Raw genomic sequence first — 20,074 nt, 5'->3', positions numbered from 1 at the left:
CACATCCATACATGACCACTAGAAAAACCATAGCCTTGACTAGACAGACCTTTGTTGGCAAAGTAATGTCTCTGCTTTTTAATATGCTGTCTAGGTTGGTCATAACTTTCCTTCCAAGGAGTAAGCGTCTTTTAATTTCATGGCTGCAGTCACCATCAGCAGTGATTTTGGAGCCCAGAAAAATAAAATCAGCCACTGTTTGCACTGTTTGCCCATCTATCTGCCATGAAGTGATGGGACCAGATGCCATGACCTTAGTTTTCTGAATGTTGAGCTTTAAGCCAACTTTTCACTCACCTCTTTCACTTTCATCAAGAGGCTCTTTAGTTCTTCACTTTCTGCCATAAGGGTGGTGTCATCTGCATATCTGAGGTTATTGATATTTCTCCCGGCAATCTTGATTCCAGCTTGTGCTTCTTCCAGCCCAGCGTTTCTCATGATGTACTCTGCATAGAAGTTAAATAAGCAGGGTGACAATATACAGCCTTGACGTACTCCTTTTCCTATTTGGAACCAGTCTGTTGTTCCATGTCCAGTTCTAACTGTTGCTTCCTGACCTGCATACAGGTTTCTCAAGAAGCAGGTCAGGTGGTCTGGTATTCCCATCTCTTGAAGAATTTTCCACAGTTTATTGTGATCCACACAGTCAAAGGCTTTGGCATAGTCAATAAAGCAGAAATAGATGTTTTTCTGGAACTCTCTTGCTTTTTCGATGATCCAGCGGATGTTAACAATTTGATCTCTGGTTCCTCTGCCTTTTCTAAAACCAGCTTGAACATCTGAAAGTTCACGTATTGCTGAAGCCTGGCTTGGAGAATTTTGAGCATTACTTTACTAGCATGTGAGATGAGGGCAATTGTGCGGTAGTTTGAGCATTCTTTGGCATTGCCTTTCTTTGGGATTGGAATGAAAACTGACTTTTTCCAGTCCTATGGCCACTGCTGAGTTTTCCAGATTTGCTGGAATATTCAGTGCAGCACTTTCACAGCATCATCTTTTAGGATTTGAAATAGCTCAACTGGAATTCCATCACCTCCACTAGCTTTGTTCGTAGTGATGCTTTCTAAGGCCCACTTGACTTCATATTCCAGGATGTCTGGCTCTAGGTGAATGATCACGCCATCGTGATTATCTGGGTCATGAAGATCTTTTTTGTACAATTCTTCTGTGTATTCTTGCCACCTCTTCTTAATATCTTCTGCTTCTGTTAGGTCTCTACCATTTCTGTCCTGTATTGAGCCCATCTTTGCATGAAATATAAATTTTTGTAAATTTACATAGTTTGAACATAATGAATAGTTTCTGTTTGGTGGATATAAAGCTCTAAATATATTAAAGCAAGTTAGCTGTGCTGTTCGAATCCTCATATTTTCACTCTTTTAAATTTGTTCTTTTAAATGTGAAGATATGTTCCCTATGTCAAACTGGGGTAATTAAAGTTTTCACATTTTTTGAGATAACTAATATTTCTTTTGTACTGCTGCCAACTTATTCTGTTTACTTTAAGTGGTGCTCATTTTTGTGTTTTTCTTTCCCCTTTTCTTTCTTGCTTTGCTGAATAGTTCAGGTTTTCTTTGCTACCTCCCTTTTTGTCCTTTAGTGATTTGTAAGTGAAATTACTATGTCCATTTCTAGGTAGTGTTCTTAAATTATCTTTCATTCTGATGACATTGAACATCTTATCATTGTGAAGTTTCTATCTTTGTTTCAATATTCTTTATCTTAGAGTCCACTTTATCTACTTTTAATATGTAGGTACATTATCTTTCTTGAGATTCATGTCTGCACAGAATATATTTTTCAGTCTTTTTATTTTCAACCTATCTGTATTTTTATGTTTAATGTATAGAACTGTGACTCTTATAAACATCTTTTAGTTGTACCTTTTAATTTTATCTAGTCTGACCGGTCTCTGCTATTCAGTTGGAGTGGTTAAGCCATTTATAGTTAATGCAATGGATACGGTTGGGTTGAAGCCTGCCACCTTCTTATTTGATTTTTATTTTTTCCATCTATTCTTGTTTCCCTTTTTCTGTCTTCTTTTAGGCTAATCAAATACTTGTTAGTATTCCACTTTATCTCCTTTATTGTATTTTAATGATACCTCTTTAAAAAAATTCATATGATTCTCTATACATTACAATATGCATTTTTTACTTGTCATTGTTAAGTCAATATTATACCATTTTATGTACAATGTAAGAATCTTTAAAAAACATGTTTTTCTCATGCCTTTGGTACATTGTCTTAGATTTCACTTTTATGTGTAAGCCCCATAAAACATTTACATTATTCTGTCTTAGCAATTAATATATTTTTACAGAAATTAAATTTTAAATATATGTTTATCCACACATCTACCATTTCTAGTACTCTTTATTACTTCTTGCATATTTGATTTTCCCTTTAGGATTATGTCCCTTCAGCCTAGATAACTTCCTTTAGCATTTCTTGTAGGGCAGGTTTGCCAGGAATGAATTCTTTTGGCTTTTGCTTTATTGGATTGGTCTTTATTTTGCCTTAACTTTGGAAAGATATTTTTGTTTGTTATAGAATTTTAGATTGACAATTTTCTTTCAGTACTTTAGAGATGGCTTTGAATTGTCTTGTAGATTTTAATATTTTGATGAGAAGTCAGCTGTCACTGTTACTGTCACCTTCTGAATGCCATGTGTTTTCCAGTTGGCTAATTTTAAAACTTTATTTTCATTTTTGGTTGTCAGCAGTTTGTCTATGATATGTCTTGTTTGGTCTCATTTGTATTTTTTTTTTTACAGCTCTAGTAGACAGATCTTTTATTAGATAGACAGTGGATAGTAAACTCCTGAGACAAGGGAGAAGGCCAACCCCAAAGGAGTGGCACATTTGTATTTTTGCTGCTTGGGTTCATAGAGATTGTTGGAGGTATGGTTTGATGTCTTTCATCAATTAGTTATTCTCAGGGCATTATTTTTTCAAATATTTCTTTAACCTCAGTCTGTCTGTCTCTCCTTTCCTTCTGGTTCTTCAGTTATACATATATCAGGCAGTTTTTTGTTTTTTGTTTTTTTTTATTCCACAGGTCTTGGGTAGTTCTTTCTGTTTGTTCGTTTGTTTTTTTTTTTTAATTTCCCTCTCTGTGACTTAGTTTAAGATAATATATATTGACTTTTCTTCAAATTCACTAATTCTTTATTCCGCTGTATCTATTTTTTTTGGTAAGCCCATGCAACAGATGTTTTATTTCAAATGCTTATTTTTTTCAGTTATATATTGCTAATTTCCTTTTGAGTCTTTTTTATAGTTTTAGTTTCTTTGTGATATTTTCCACTGATTCACCTATTCTTTTCATCTTTCTCTAGAATTATTTTACATATTTTACAGTAGAAAGTCCTTTTCTGCTATTTCCATTGTTAGGATGATCCATAGTTTTGTTTTTTTTCTCTGAATTATGGATCATGTTTTCCTGTTTCTTTGCTTGTGTCATAATTTTTAATTGTATATTGGATATTATGAGTCACACATTGTGGAGACACTTGACTGTTACTGTCCTCTGAAAAATGTTGAGTTTTATCCTTGTGTGCAGTTAATTTACTGTGGAGTCACCTTAATCCTTGAAGCCTTGGTTCTAGGCTGTGTTTGGATAAGTCTGTGTTGGTTTTGCTTTAGATACTAGGGTGTGTCCTTAAGTTCTAGGATGTGTTTCTTGCTCCTGTGGTTTGACCCTTTCAAGGTTTCAGTAGAAAGTGTGACTTGGGGAAATTTCAACTCCAAACTCTATTTCCTGGCTGCTGAAGTCTGTCCTTCACTCTTTAGACTTCGGCTGTTTCTCTTTCTCTCTGTTTTTTTTTCCAGTACAAACACATATATTAATAATGTCAAATGTACCACAGAAACTCATGATTGCCCACATTGTGAGAGAGAGCACTTAATAAGACCAAACCTTTAATGGAGGTGGTGGCATTTCCTTATTATTTAAGCAATTATGTATTTTGCAGAAGAAGAATATACATTCCAAGCCATATTTACAATTTAACTAATTAAAACTGCCTCAAACTGAGATTTCTGGATATTCTAGTCCTAGAAATATGGTCACTAACAGGTGTACCCAAATAATAGCACTAGGAAGTATTGTTGCTACAGCCAGCTGCCTCAAATACTATTTTCCACAACCACAGAAAATTTGAAAACTTAGTTAAACCCCAAGCTACAGTTGCTAAAATAAATACTGCGTAGGGATTTTCAATTAAATTTAAGTTTTTATGGGGCAAATCTTAATAAACCTAAGGTAACAAGCTTAGTTCTTCTGTGGCCGAAGGCCAATGTTTATAGGCTTCTTAAACAACCGGTTTTGCCTGAGACAACTCATTACTAAAAATTTAAATTACCCCCAGAACACAAAGTAAACATTATATTGAGTTTGAGCCACTGGTTAACTAGGTTGTTGTTGTTTAGTTGCTAAATCATGTCTGACTCTTTTGTGACCCCACGGACTATAGTCCGCTAGGCTCCTCTGTCCATGAGGTTTCCCAGGCAAGAATACTGGAGTAAGTTGCCATTTCCTTTTCCATGTGGCTGTTCCTTTCCACTGTTGTAATTGGTACTCTTCTCCTGCATGTTGCAATTTCTGAGTTTGTCAGTGATTCGAAGGAAATTTGTACATGGAATTTTGGATTCCCACTGTCTGTCTAAACTCCTTAACATGGATGTGTCTCCTTTCTTGTATTATCCAGTATTTTCTCCCCACGTGCTTTGTGTTTTCCATAATTTTTTTCGTATTCTGCTTTCTAATCAGGACCCCTTGAGGCTCTTCAGCCCGGATATGGATTTTATGTGTTACATTCTTATGAGTGGAGTTCTGAGAGGGAAGAAAGACAAAATGTGCAGGTTCAGTTAGTCTTCTTGAACTATATGTCTCTTTCAAAAACATTTTCAAATTTTTCTTTGATACACTGTTTACTTTTTATATTAAAATTACATTAAAAATAGCTTCTTCCACTTGTGAATATTTTTATGGTTTTCTGAGTCATCAAGTAAGTGGTCTCCTCTTTGCTAATCTAAGTAAGTATCAGCCGCTCAGTCGTGCCCAACTCTTTGCGACCCCGTGGACTGCAGCCCACCAGGCTCCTCTGTCCATGAGATTTTCCAGGCAAGGATACTGGAGTGGGTTGCCATTTCCTTCTCCAGGGGGTCTTCCGAACCCAGGGATCGAACCCAGGTCTCCTGCACTGCAAGCAGATTCTTTACCAACTGAGCTACAAGGGAAGCCCTTTGCTAATCTAAAATCCTACCTGTTTTCCAAGACGTGGCTGAGAATTTGCTTTTCTGTGGTAACTTAAATATACTAACTCTAAATGTATATAATACTGATGATAAAGTTACACAGAAGTCCCACATATGTCTTTTTTTTTAAATGATGGAAATACTTGGTTTTCTGGATGTATTGGGTTTTAATTCAGTCTTGTGGACAAGTGAAAATGTCTTCAGCCATGTAATGAGAACATACTAAATTAAATTTAAAAAATATGAATACCTTATTTATGGAAAAACACAAGAAACAGAGGTACTTATGCTTTGATTTTTTCCAGATTTAAAATATCCTTTCATTGTTTCCTGAAAGGAGCAGATTGGGGTTGTTTGGCTCCAGGGGTGATGATGATGATAATAGCTGATATTTATTGAGCACTCATTGTATACCAGGCAGTGCACTAAGGCAATTTACCCTTTAAGTCTTCAATCCTATGAGGTAGGAGTTTTATAACTCTTCATATTTTTGGATGAGAAATCCAAGGCTTAGAGAGGTTTAAGAACTCACCCAGTGTCAGACTGTTAATAAGTGAGATGAAAGTGCCTTCAGTGAAACATTTAAATTGAGTGTTTAATGCGATGGAACAGTTTGCATCAGATTTGGGTAGAGAGGGGAGAGAAGGATCTGGTGGTGAGGCTTTCTGGTAATTAAATGACCCTGACATCCTCAGTGAAGTCATGGACATGAAGGGGATTGACATACATTGAGCAAATGGAACTCTGACATTTTACCAGAAGACACCACAGAGTGAATTATATCTTACCCTATGTCTGACCTGGGAGAGTCTCAAGGGCTTGTCTCATCTGTCTTCCCCTCTGTGTTTTGTTTTTTTTTTCTGTCTTTAACAGAGGGCCTCAATCATATCCTCCTTGTTCAGTGACGGAGGCACACCTAGACCCCCAGTCTCTTGACTCTTGGCCCCAGGGGCTTCTCAGCATGTGACCTCCTCTGCTTCTAATAAGGCATAGGTCCTGCGCATTTGTATTTGGGCTGCTTTCTTCCCCATCCTGTTGGGATCATGTGAATGCAGTTGCCTTTCTTGATAGCCTCTGTGGGGAGCTAGCTGGGGAGCTGCTTTTCATGGCTGATTCATGTCAATGTATGACAAAAACCACTACAATATTGTAATTAGCCTCCAATTAAAATAAATAAACTAAAAAAAAAAAAAACAAAACAGACACACTCTTGCCCAAAAGGAAGTCCTTGGTCCAACATCTCCCCCTGCCCCCCTCACTACTTCCAGTTATAAGATGAATAAACTCTGGGGGTCTAATGTACAGCGTGGTGATGATGGTTAATGATACTCTATTATATATTTTAAAGTTGATCGTAACTGCTATGTTCACAGGAAAGAAATGGTGGTTATGTGACACGATGCGAGTGTTAGTTAGCATTACTGCAGTGAGCATTTTGCAACACATGCTTATCAAACTAGCACATCGTACATCTTAAACATACATGACGTCTGCTGTATCTCCATCAAGCTGGGAAAAAAAAGAAGTCCTGACAGTTCCCTCCCGTGTGCTTGTCACACTTCCTCAGGACACAGAAGAGGGGAGTCTCCAGGCTGAGAGAAGGCGAGGTGACGAGCCTCCATGCCTGAGGGTGGTGTCCACTCCTGGTGGGCGACCTGACCTGAGGCTTCCTGTGGACTTTGTTCTAAGTGTCAGGACAAGGGATGCAACCTGAAGTTCCGGGGTGGGTGTGTCTAGAGGTGTTTTCTCCCCAAAGTCCAGCTTTAGAAACCGAGGCGTACCACGTGTCACACTCCGAGTGTGTGTTCGTTGGGCAGAGTGTCTGCAGCTGCTGATGCATTGCTGTCTTTGGCCCAGTTCCCTTGTCTTGCGAGCAGGAGTAGATGACGTTTAAGGGCAGGGAGCCACTGCCTTCACTTAAGATCCCGTTGAAATCCCCTCCATTCCTTCACTTCTGCAGCCTGACCTGTGCTTGGATTGAGTCCCATTGTGCCAGGCCCAGGGCACAGAGATGAAGGATACCACACGCCAGCCCTGGTCACATGGCCAGGGGACAGCAGGGCTTCTGTATGTTGGGTTACAGTCAGGCCAGTCTTTCTGGCCTGGGGACTTACCAGTGCCAGGGGACTTGCCAGGAGTTAGGGGCTTGCAGTGGGGTCAGGGCCTTGCGGGGTAAAAAACGACAGTGCTCAGAGCAGGACGACAAAGTAGCATAGAGGACACCAGGAAGCAGCTTTGCCTGGGGCCAGCCGTGCCCTTCTCTAGGTAGACCTTGCGGCTGACCCTCCAGCCCCAGGGACTGTCCTTGGAGCTGCTTTGGCATGAGAAATAGCAGCTTCTTTCTTTCTGAGTGCTTACTCTGTGCTTTGTGGGCAGTTAGCTCATCTCATCCATGCAACATGATGTGAGTGCGGTGATTTTTGTTTCACCTTACAGGGGGTGGAGGTGCTGAAGTGTGGGGAGGGGTGTGATCTGTCTGTGGTTGTTTGCTCATAGGTGGTGGAGGTGAAATTGGAGTCCAGGCCTGCCTGGCTCTGATCGCTCTCTGTTCCCATTGTTCTATGGCTGCACTTGGGTGGGGAATTAGCTTTGTCCCGAGTCACCCACATGATTCCCTGGTGGCTCAGTTGGTAGAGAATCTGCCTGCAATGCAGGAGACCCAGGTTCGCTCCCGGGGTCAGGATGAGCCCTTGGAAAAGGAAGCAGCTACCCACTCCAGTATTCTTGCCTGGGAAATTCCACGGACAGAGCCTGGTGGTCTACAGTCCATGGGGTCACACAGAGTCGGAAATGGCTTAGTGACTAAACCACCACCCGCATGATGGCCTGCTGCCCGCTATGTCTGGTGTGGATCTTGGTCACAACAAACATATTGTCAGATGTACCCGAGTCTAGCACTGAGGCCCCAGAATCTGGAGCCAGGCTGCTTAGCATCCACTGCTGCCTCCACCCCGGCTTAGGTTACTTTAACGTCTCCTTCCTCAGTTTACCGACCTGTAGAACGGGGATAGAAATATTACCTGCTGGAACCTGTCAGGGGATAAATGCTGGCCGAGCAATGCCTGGCACATAGGGAGCACAAATGTAAGCTGTTATTTGTTTCTTACTTAAATGTGAAAGTGAAAGTCGCTCAGTCGTGTCCAACTCTTTGCAACCCCATGGACTATACAGTTTATGGAATTCTCCAGGCCAGAATACTGGAGTGGGTAGCTTTCCCTCCTCCAGGGGATCTTCCCAACCCAGGGAGTGAACCCAGGTCTCCTGCATTGCAGGTGGATTCTTTACCAGCTGAACCGCCAGGGAAGCACTGGTGTAATGTATTTTTTATTAATTTATTTTTTACTGTGGTATAGTCGCTTTACAACGTTGTGTTAGCTTCTGCTGTATGTACAGCAAGATGAATCAACCATACATATACATAGATACTCCCCCTTTTGGATTTCCCTGCCATTCGGGTCACACAGTGCATTAAGTAGACTTCTCTGTGCTATACAGTAGTCTCCCATCAGTTGTCTGGTTTATGTTGTTCCGTCACTCAGTCATGTCCGACTCTTTGTGACCCCGTGGACTGCAGCACACCAGTTCTATACATAGAATCAATAATGTATATGTGTCAATCCCCATTATTATCATATTCACAAGCGCTCATCTAGAAATTTTCCTACCCTTCTTCTTGCCCTGTCTTCAGAACAACATGTCTTTTTCTGTACCTTTCTCCGGTGGTCTTCTTGTCACCCCGACCTTATCTTGCCTGTGAGAGCCATTTGTTTATAAGAATTATGTGTCTCACTTCACTGTGATCGCTGTTTCTTTCCTGACCAAGTGGAACCTCTCCCTGGATGTCAGCAGGCGTTGTTGGAAAACAGTGCCTGCCTCGGAACAGCAAACATAAAAAGCATCTGATGAAGCTTGATTAATTACCTGTGTACTTTATGCCTAAAGCGTGAATCATGGTTTTCATTTTCTTGTCAAGAATGTGAGTTGCCTGCTTTAAATTAATCTAGCAATGTAGTGGGGTGTTTTTTTGTTTGTTTTAAACCTCCCTACTGCTGTGTCAGCACTCAGAATTATTGCCTGAGGGTTTCGTTTTAAATTCTTAGAGAATCTGAAGGTGTGTAGAATAATTTTTGGATTCAAGTTTGTAAAAAAGAAGGGAAAAGAACTTTGTGAAGATCATGCTCAGGAAAGAAGGGTCTCCCTTGTCAGTTTTGTTCGCTTGTGTCTGAGATGTTTTGAAAATCACTCTGGGTTTTTCTGCTGGCTGTGCTAGAAATCACAAGTCCTTGCTTACTTCAGGAAATCGGGAAGCAGGGCTCACTCCGGACTGAGTGGGGTTCGACTTCACACTGAACGGAGTGAAGTCCTAGGTACAAATCAATGTCAGATATAAATAAGTCCCTGGCACAACTTCCCCGTGTGGCCTTTGGTTTGAAAGCATTCCCTCATTTGACTACAAGCTTCTCAAGAAGAGGAGCCTGGACTTTTGTGTTCACCAGTCTCTGTCCCACCCCTGATGTGTGCCTGGCACATAGTAGATGCTCAGGAAATGCGGAATGAATGATATAACTGTGGTGAGGTGATTTCCGGTCACTTTATCACCTTCTAGAGGAAGAGCTTTTCCAACCAGGGCCTCCTGGGTCTGCAGACAGGAAGTCAGAAGCCAAGACTTGTCCTCAGATGTGCAGAGAAGCTGGGAGGAACTGTTGTAGGAGGACATGTGTCACTAAAGGAAGACAAGGTTACCTCCCCAGGAAGAAATGCAGTGAACAAAGGGCCAGGAGCTGCATGGAGATGTCCTGTGGGTTTGCAACTCTGCCAGCTTCCTGGGGAGCCTGGCAGACCCCTGGTTTGCCCTGCTTGGGCTCTGTCATTTAGAGGCCATGCAGGGTGCGAGCGAGCAGGGAGGTGGCAAAGTGACAGTGGGGTAGTGTGGCTGTGTGTGTGTGTGATTAAATGTCCAGACACACATCAGGCTTTGCCAGGTCTCCATCTCCGCCTCCCCCGCCCCCCAACAGGACTCACACCCACAACTGTCTGGACAACCTTCTGGTAAGGGGTCCTTAGTGGCGTCACACCCATTTCCCCAGGTGCAGGCTCTGCGATCAGTTACTTCCCATCCCTTCTTGGGGGTTAGCTACTTCGTCTGGTTGTATTACCTCTGACCTGAGGTTTATTTACCTCTTCCAGGACCTCAGCTTTTAAACAAGTCATCTTTGTTAGAATTCTTTCATTTTACTTTAATGATTTTTCAAAGTTATGAAACAAATATAGGCTCGGTGCAGAAAGCTCAATAGGAAGAAAAAAAATTGAAAGAAAATGGAATTATTTATGATCCTACCACCCAGAGAAAGCCAGAGTTAACATTTTGGTTTCGCATTCTTTTAGTCTTCTTCCATTCCCTCACCCCTACTCATACCATGATACATGATACTTTTTCTGCAGAGAAGGTATGCCTTATCTGAAATGAAATTGTGTAGGCTGCCTTTTTCATTTGGCATTATACCCTCAGCATCTTTCTATACCAATAAATACTCTTCCCCAACTTGCTTTTTTAAAAGCTGTGAGTGGTGGGCAGAATATGCTGCCCCCAAATATGCCACTCTGGCATAAAGATTATTTGGGGCTGAGGGCAGTTGAGAGGAAGCAGATGCAGGAAGGGCTTTCTGCCCTCCCCCTATTTTCCTAAAAGCAGAGCATTAACTTAAAAGGGTGTCCTTCCACCCATCCATACCAGGAAGGACTGAGACCTTTGAAAGTGAAAGTGAAGGTTGCTCAGTCATGTCTGACTCTTTGTGACCCCATGGACTATACAGTCCATGGAATTCTCCAGGCCAGAATACTGGAGTGGGTAGCCTTCCCCTGCTCCAGGGGATCTTCCCAACCCAGGGATCAAACCCAGGTCTCCTGCATTGTGGGCAGATTCTTTACTGTCTGAGCCACAAGAGAAGCCCAAGCATACAGGAGTAGGTAGCTTATCCCTTCTCCAGGGGACCTTTCTGACCCAGGAATCAAACCAGGGTCTCCTGCAATACAGGTGGATTTTTTACCAGTTGAGCTATGTTTCCTTCTATGTATTAACCTCCCCACAGTTTGCTGCCCTTGGAAGCCTAAAACATGTTTCATTTGTCCTGTCATTTCTTCACTAAATCATTGTTCTTTCGTGGGGATGCTATATAAACTGGAGTTCTAAGCCACTGCTTAGAGTTACTCATTTTCCGCTGGATATCCCCCATGTATACATGAGATATTCATGTTAATAAACTTCTGGTTCTTTATTTTTCTTGTTAATTTTTTGTCTTTTGTTATAGGAGTCCCAGCCAAGAATTCAGAATGGTGGAGGGAATGTTGTTTTTTCCTCTCCTACAGTTGTAACACAATCCATTAAATTAGGCAAATAATCTAATACAGTAAACAGACGAGTTGGACATTAGTGGTCTGTCTCTGGTTTTTAGCTGATGTAGATGCAGGAACCAGAGATCAAATTGCCAACATCTGTTAGATCATCAAAAAAGCAAGAGAGTTCCAGAAAAACATCTACTTCTGCTTTATTGATTACACCAAAGCCTTTGACTATCTGGATCACAACATACTGTGGAAAATTCTTCAAGAGATGGGAATACCAGACCACCTGACCTGCCTCCTAAGAAATCTGTATGCAGGTCAAGAAGCAACAGTTAGAACCAGACATGGAACAACAGACTGGTTCCAGATTGGGAAAGGAGTATGTCAAAGGATGTATATTGTCATCCTGCTTATTTAACTTATATGCAGAGTACGTTATGTGAAATGACAGGCTGGATGAAGCACAAACTGGAATCAAGATTGCCAGGAGAAATATCAATAACCTCAGATATGCAGAAGACACCACCTTTATGGCAGAAAGTGAAGAAGAACTAAAGAGCCTCTTGATGAAAGTGAAAGAGGAGATGAAAAAGCTGGCTTAAAACTCACCATTCAAAAAACTAAGATCATGGCATCTGGTCCCCCATCACTTCATGGCAAATAGTGGGGAAACAATGGAAACCTGAGAGACTTTATTTTTGGGGGCTCCAAAATCACTGCAGATGGTGACTGCAGCCATGAAATTAAAAGCCAATAAAGAAAACTGAGTGCCAAATAATTGATGCTTTTGAGCTGTGGTGTTGAAGAAGACTCTTGAGAGTCCCTTGGACTGCAAGGAGATCCAACCAGTTAATCCTCAAGGAAATCAGTCCTGAATGTTCATTGGAAGGACTGATGCTGAAGCTGAGACTCCAATACTTTGGCCACCTGATGTGAAAAACTGACTCATTGGAAAAGACCCTGATGCTGGGAAAGATTGAGGGCAGGCGGAGAAGGGGACAACAGAGGATGAGATGGTTGGATGGCATCACCAACTCGATGGACATGAGTTTGAGCAAGCTCCAGGAGCTGGTGATGGACAGGGAAGGCTGGTGTGCTGAGTCCATGGAATCGCAAAGAGTCAGACACGACTGAGTGACTGAACTAGAACTAGAGACACCCCTGTGTTGAACAGGGTTTATGGCTCATGCCTTACCATACACATCTCTGATTAGATTCATAGGCTTAATTCTTGGAGGAGGGATTCCTGGGTCAAAGCATTTCTTCCCCTCTGCTTTCATTAGCTTGCCATCCAGAAAGATTGTACCAGTTAACATTGCTCCTTGCAGTATGTCATCTGTTGGTTCTCCTTACCATTCCTGCTCAATTGTATCCCGATGGAGAAATCCTCACTGAACATTCTGTTTAGTGTCTCACACCCTATCCTATCACAGTATCATATCACCCCCTTTTGTTTTTGAATAGCACTTATTTTAATCTGAAATGATGTTGTCCATCATTTATTGGCATCCCTGTTTAGTGGCAACTCACTTGACAGGTTGTAAGCTCTGTGAGTGCAGGGGCCTTGCCTGTTGGGGGTCACTGCTGTTTGGCGGTGCCTTTCAACCAGTCAACCTTTTCCACTACACTTGTGCATCTTGGTGTGCAGGATAAATTTGCTGAATGAACATATGTTTATCCATAATATCAATGACACTTGTATCATCATGCATTAAAATTGTTACTTTTATTCTGAAAGAAAGGATGCCAAGCATCGCTTGACCCATTGCTGGTGACCAGTGGCCCTCAGGTGATACCATGATTCCATTTGGTGTACTGAGGGGTAAGGCTTCTTTCCCAAGCTCTAACTTGGGTTTATAATTATTGTGGTTTGTTTCTTTTGGCTTAATTTTTCTCTCTTCTTGAAAGGTCGTAGACAGTCATCCAAGTTATGTGTCCACTTCTGATTTGCAACTACTAGTCTGCTAAAGCTTTGAAAGGAGAAAGCCACCTTATTAACATTGTGTATAAAATAAGAATTAATAGGTTTAGCTCGAGGGTCTCAATAGGTCTGCTATGTTTAAGTGCTTGAATATTCTGTGTGACAGAGGCTTTTTTGACTGTTTTGTTTTGTTTTTTGGTTCTTATAGGAGAATTGGAGAAGGGAATGGCAATCCACTCCAGTATTCTTGCCTGTAGAATCCTATGGACAGAGGAGCCTGGCGGGCCACACTCCACGGGGTCGCAAAGAGTCAGACACAACTGAGTGACTAACCTTACTACTATGGGAGGATAGTGTTGATAGTTGAGTTCTAAATGAGCAGAGTATTGCAATTCTTGTTACTGAGGCTGTCCCTCCCTTGAGTACAAGGGACAGCATGGCTAACATAGTAGTCAGATGTTGAACAACTAGCATATCTAGAGAATACTGGCAGTGGCTGTGCATCTGGGACGTAGTTGGGGGATGCTCTCAAGGGCCATGCCTCTGGACTCTGAATCTGGCTTCCTCTGTCCAAGGTTTTTATCAGCAACTTGGAGAAGGACACAGAAAAAGCAGGCTTATCAAATTTGCGAATAACACAAAACCAAGATGGAAGGCTAATACGTAGGATAATAGAATCAAGATTCATAAAAATCTTGGCAGGAATGATGGGTCTGAAACTAACAAGGTAAGCCCTAACAGGATTACGTGTGAAGTCCTGCATCTCACTTCAACAGAGTCGGCTGCAGCTGCCAGTGATGGGAGGGGCCTGGTTTGAAGGCCATTTGGGTAGCGAAGACCTTGTAAGGCCTGTGGGTTTCTTAGATGCAACATTTAGAAAAACTAAGTATTAGTTTGCATTCCCACCAACACTGTAAGAGGGTTCCCTTTTCTCCACACCCTCTCCAGCATTTATTGTTTATAGACTTGGATAGCAGCCATTCTGACTGGCGTGAAATGGTACCTCATTTTGGTTTTGATTTGCATTTCTCTAATAATGAGTGATGTTGAGCATCTTTTCATGTGTTTGTTAGCCATCTATATGTCTTCTTTAGAGAAATATCTGTTTAGTTCTTTGGCCCATTTTTTGATTGGGTCATTTATTTTTCTGGAATTGAGCTGCAGGAGTTGCTTGTATATTTTTGATATTAATTCTTTGTCAGTTGTTTCGTTTGCTATTATTTTCTCCCATTCTGAAGGCTGTCTTTTCACCTTGCTTATAGTTTCCTTTGTTGTGCAAAAGCTTTTAAGTTTAATTAGGTCCCATTTGTTTAGTTTTGCTAGTACAACCACTATGGAGAACAATGTGGAGATTCCTCAAAAAACTGGGAATAGAACTGCCATATGACCCAGCAATCCCACTACTGGGCATACACACTGAGGAAACCAGAATTGAAAGAGACATGTGTACCCCAATGTTCATCACAGCACTGTTTATAATAGCCAGGACATGGAAGCAACCTAGATGTCCATCAACAGACAAATGGATAAGAAAGCTGTGGTACATATACACAATGGAATATTACTCAGCCATTAAAAAGAATACATTTGAATCAGTTCTAATGAGGTGAATGAAACTGGAGCCCATTATACAGAGTGAAGTAAGCCAGAAAGAAAAACACCAATACAGTATACTAACGCATATATATGGAATTTAGAAGGATGATAACGATAACTCTATATTTGAGACAGAAAAAGAGACACAGATGTATAGAACAGTCTTTTGGACTCTGTGGGAGAAGGCGAGGGTGGGATGATCTGAGAGAATAGCATTGAAACATGTATATTATCATATGTGAGACAGATCGCCAGTCCAGGTTCAATGCATAAGACAAGTGCTCAGGGCTGGTGCAATGGGATGACCCAGAGGGATGGGGTGGAGAGGGAGATGGGAGGGGGGTTCAGGATGGGGAATACATGTAAACCCATGGCTGATTCATATCAATGTATGGCAAAAACCACTACAATATTATAAAGTAATTAGCCTCCAACTAAAATAAATAAATTAAAAAAAAATAAAAATAAAAAAACTAAGTATGCCTTATATACTGTTAACAGTAGTATGACCTCCAGATCTAAGGATGGCAAACTGCCTCATAGAAATTCCTTCCTGCAGAACTTCTCTTCATTGTCCATCTCCCTGAAGCTTCATCCAACTCACACGGTGTTCAGACCCCAGCTGGGCTCCTTCTCTGAGGAACCTTCCCTGAGCTGGTAAGATGGAGTGAGTTATGCTCTCCTGGGTGCTCAAGACAGCACCACTGCTTCCCCATTGCAGTCTCCCCAAACTGTGTGGCTGTGTCTGACTGTCCATCTTCCTCTTTGGACCCAGGGCTCCTGGAAGGCAGGGACTGTATCTGCTCCCTGGATGCTCCATTCTGAGCAGTGCTTTTGAACTGTGGTGTTGGAGAAGACTCTTGAGAGTCCCGTGGACAGCAAGGAGATCCAACCAGTCCATCCTAAAGGAAATCAGTCCTGAATATTCATTGGAAGGCTGATGCTAAAGGTGAAACTCCAATACTTTGGCCACCTGATGCGAAGAACTGACTCATTGGAAAAGACTCAGATGCTGGGAAAGATTGAAGGCAGGAGGAGAAGGGGATGACAGAGGATGAGACGGTTGGATGGCATCACTGACTCGATGGACATGAGTTTGAGTAAACTCTAGGAGTTGGTGATGGACAGGGAGGCCTGGCATGCTGCAGTCCACGGGGCTGCAAAGAGTCGGACACGACTGAGCAACTGAACTGAACTGAGCAGTAACACTGTGATCGGCACGCAAGAGAGGCCAGTGGATGCCCTGGTTGGGGGTATATCCATTCTCAGAATATGGGTAGGATCCTGGACCAGGTAGTGACTGATTTGCAGACTTTGTCCCTTAAGGAACAGGCAATAGAATTGTGGATGCTCAGCCAGACCATGCCCAGGTGTGAGCCTCCAAGAAAGGAGGATGTGGACCATCTCAGGAGTTCCAGGGCAGTGCAGGGAAGGACAGCAAGAAAGCCTCGGTTCCTCGAATGCCAGAGCATGAAGACAGCTTGAAGCTGTCCGAGCACGTGACCGCTGACTTGCTAGGAGCCACTCATTAACTATGAATACTGAATCCTGAATCGGGGAGAGGATTTTTAAATTGCAAGTGTAGAAGCTGAAAGCTAATGGTAATAACAACCATCACAACAGCTAACCCTTCCAGAGCCTCCCTGGGTGTCGGGCACTTTGTGTAACTGAGTCCTCACAGCTTCCCTGTGGGGTCTGGTGCTCTCTGTCTCCGCTGAGCAGATGAGACTTCAGGACCTTGTGTCAGGCCACCCAGCAGGTAAGCAGCAGATCACCAAAGCCTGTTCCCATGCTAAGGGCTCTGATGCTGGGAATCTGCTGTCTGAAGGTTAAGCAGCATCTCCTCCAGGATCTGGGAAGTGTAGAAATTCCATGGCCTCAGAGTTCGGCCAGCTTCCTAGAGCCCCTGCCCACCTCCTCCATCCGTGTGTGTGTCAGCCCTTCACTGGCTCATTCAGCTGCATTGTTAACATGCAGACATTGGCTTCTGTGGGCCTTGAGGCAGAGTAGGGTGATGGAAGACCTCACAGATCCAGAAGCCAGACAGTCCTGGGTTTGAGTGTCCTCTGCCACTTGCTGGCTGTGGGTCCCCAGTCCAGTCATTTAACCTCTCTGAGCCTCAGCTGTGAAATGTAGAGTTAGCCTCCAGTTTTGTAAAGCACCTGATCCAGGGGGCCCCCTGGCAAAAGATGGCTTGTGCTCCCGTCTGCTATCAGATTCTCGGCTGTATTGCTCATGGTTGAAGTGGTTAGAAATCTGTTGTCCAGATAAGCTGAGCATATCCAGGAAAACAAAATGGACTTAATATGTTCCTCACCGTGTGTGTGTGGTGTGTAGAACTTTCCCTGCCTAATAGGTATCAGGGCAGAGGGAAGGGGCAGAAATAAATTGTGGAACTCTGCTGGCCTCATGCTGCCCAGGGGATGTTCTGTATCCAGGCCTTTCTGCCCTTTGTCATCCTGACTGTCCTTGGCCTTCTCAGTTGTCTGGTGTGTGTGTGTGTGTGTGTGTGGTGTGTGTGTGTGTGTATTTTCTCAAGATGTTTTCTATAACTCTCTTCTGTAGCCAGAAAGATGATTACAGACCATTTGTTCGAGGGAATATCAGTAAATAGGTGCGTGGTTTTTCTTCTCTGAAATTATAGAGAAGGATCATTTATTCCTCAACAAATTCTTCTTAACACTTGTTAGATGTCAGGCAGAACTCCAGACCCTGATGATGTATCAGTGACCAAAACAGAGACCTTGCCCTCATGTAGCTTATATCCTAATCAGGTGAGAAGTACCAGATTAGTAAATATACAGGTAAAAGTAGTCAGTTGGAGGGTGACAAAAAGCAGAAAAACCTATATGGGTGAGGAGGAAAGAGACAGCTGATTTGGGGCACAGTGTTGCTATTTCAAGTAAATGTGTTTGGGAAAACCTGGTGGACCTGTGTTGCTTGAGCAGAAACTGAGGGAAGTGAGGAGGGAGCCAGGCAGGTGCTGGGGAAGAGCATCCCGGTAGAGGGAGCAGCCTGGACACAATTCCCGAGTCAGGCTTGCTTGGCAAGTTCAAGGACCCTCAGGAGACAGTGTGGTCAGAATGGAGTGAGAGGATACTGCACGGATCGACTGGGCGGTAGATTCCAGGCCCTGGGTCCAGCTGCCTTGTGCATCTGCGCTGGTCTCCACTGTCCAGAAGTCCTGTTTCTCCACTGAGAGGTAGGGTGGGGAGGTGACACACCCAGAACCTTAGCTCTGGGTAGTGAGCCCAGATTCTCATCTAGATCCACACGATTCTAAAGTCCTTGCACCTCCCACCAGGCTGAGCTGGTGGAGACTCCATTCTCCCTCGGCTCTGCAGTCACCCTCCTGGTTCCCTGTGTAAACGCCCAGCTTAGGAGGCTCGAGTCCTGCAAAGGGATCGAAAGTGGTCAATGCACAGTTTGGGAAAAAGAAACTAGAGACAGAATTAAAGTTTTCAAGATGGGACCAGGGGACTCAAGACCTCTTGGGTCAAGAGCCCTGTTCCCTGGAGCCACATCACTTTTATTTCGTGTCTGGGCAAGCGGAAAGCCTCTATTGTGCTGTGATGAAGTCAGGCTCCTGTGTCCCCGGTCATGTCTCCCATTTCATTGATTACTTTAAACTATCTTTGCTATTTTCTTGTACAAGGGCTATCACCTAGCTGGAGGTCATAGACCCACATATTCCTTGGGAAAACATCTTAGGGTGTGTACAAGCAGTGTTCTGAACTTGAGCTGACCCAGCATTCCAAGGTCCGCACTATGATTTTCCTTAGCTTAGCAGGGCGTGACAAACCCCAACTGATCAACCCAATGTACTTCTATGTGGGTTATGCTGTATTGCTATATTTTGCTTTTATTCTTTTCCCATGGTGATTTTCTCATGGCTTAGCCAGAGCAACAGGCGGCTGACTATTAACCCCTACAGGTGTCCGCAGCACCGGCCAGGAACAGAGCTCTGCACCCTCCTCCTCCCTGCAGGGCACTCCCTGTCCAGGTTTCAGCCTCATCCCTGTGGAAGCTCTGTGGGAAGAGTATTTATCTAGGTCGAAACTGGAATGCATTAGAAATGACTGTTTGAGGACAGGACACAGAGTCAGTCCTGGCCTCCATTAGCAGGGGCGGATGAGAGTACCAAGGGACCCTTTCCAGGGCTGTGAGGTGGCTTTGAGAGGCAGGTGAAGTGGAGACACCACTTGCTCTTGTGCAGACAGTGGTGCTTAATAAGCCCATGCTCTGAGGGGTCTCATGAGGCCTGAGTGAGTTAATGCATGTAGAAGCACTCAGAACGTGCTGGGCACAGCATGGATCCTTGGTCACCATCCGCTGTGGTCACTAACAGGGGCCCGACACTGCCCTGGTCCCGGGATGAAGAAGGAGAGACAGACAGACAGAGCGCTGTGCTCTCACGGTGCTCCCAGCCTGGCGGGCCCCAGCAACAGTGAGCAAATATTTGCATGTAAGTGCCACACTGGGAATTTTAAGTGTGATATAATAGTGCCCTAGCAGATATAAATATGTTAACATGTGGGGGATTTTCATCATGTCTCTCTTTCTCTCCTATGTGTGTTTGCGTGTCATGTAAATAACAACATCAGCAACAAAATGGGAGAGAGCCCAGGAAACTCCTTCACCTACCAATGTGTTATCACCACCAGTGTGTGGCAGGGTAATATTCCCCCAGAGGTGTCCCCATCCCAGCTTCTGGAACTTGTGAGTATGTTACTTTACACGCCAAAGAGAATTAAGTGTGCAGATGTAATTAAGGTTGCTAATCAGTCAGCCTCGAGAATGGGAGATTATCCTGGATAATCTGGCTAGGATCTGTCTCATTCCATGAGTCCTTAAAAGTGGAAAGAGAATCAGAGGATCAGGCAGAAATATTTCCTGTGGACAGGACTGGACCTACTGTTGCTGGCTTTGAAGATGAAGGGCCCCTGTACAAGG

General features: G+C 43.2%; 1 protein-coding gene across 9 annotated transcripts in view; it reads left to right on the top strand.

The window, feature by feature from the left end:
• The window catches only part of PLPP4 (phospholipid phosphatase 4), a 438,966-nt gene that overhangs the window by 316,653 nt on the left and 102,239 nt on the right, over positions 1-20,074 (top strand). Inside the window, exons 1-2 of one of the 9 annotated variants that reach the window (XM_081535830.1) lie at positions 15,681-15,778; positions 15,897-16,880. The exons of 7 other annotated variants lie outside the window; for them this stretch is intronic. The gene's annotated coding sequence lies outside the window, so the exon portion shown is untranslated. Of the gene's footprint in view, positions 1-15,680; positions 15,779-15,896; positions 16,881-20,074 lie in introns of those variants that run through there. One more of the 9 variants, XM_081535787.1, reaches the window with a different exon arrangement.

This window comes from Giraffa tippelskirchi, chromosome 2 (genome assembly GCF_054371585.1).
Source record: "Giraffa tippelskirchi isolate mGirTip1 chromosome 2, T2T-mGirTip1v1.2.pri, whole genome shotgun sequence".
Lineage (NCBI taxonomy): Eukaryota > Metazoa > Chordata > Mammalia > Artiodactyla > Giraffidae > Giraffa > Giraffa tippelskirchi.
This window is presented reverse-complemented; position numbering and strand designations above follow the sequence as displayed.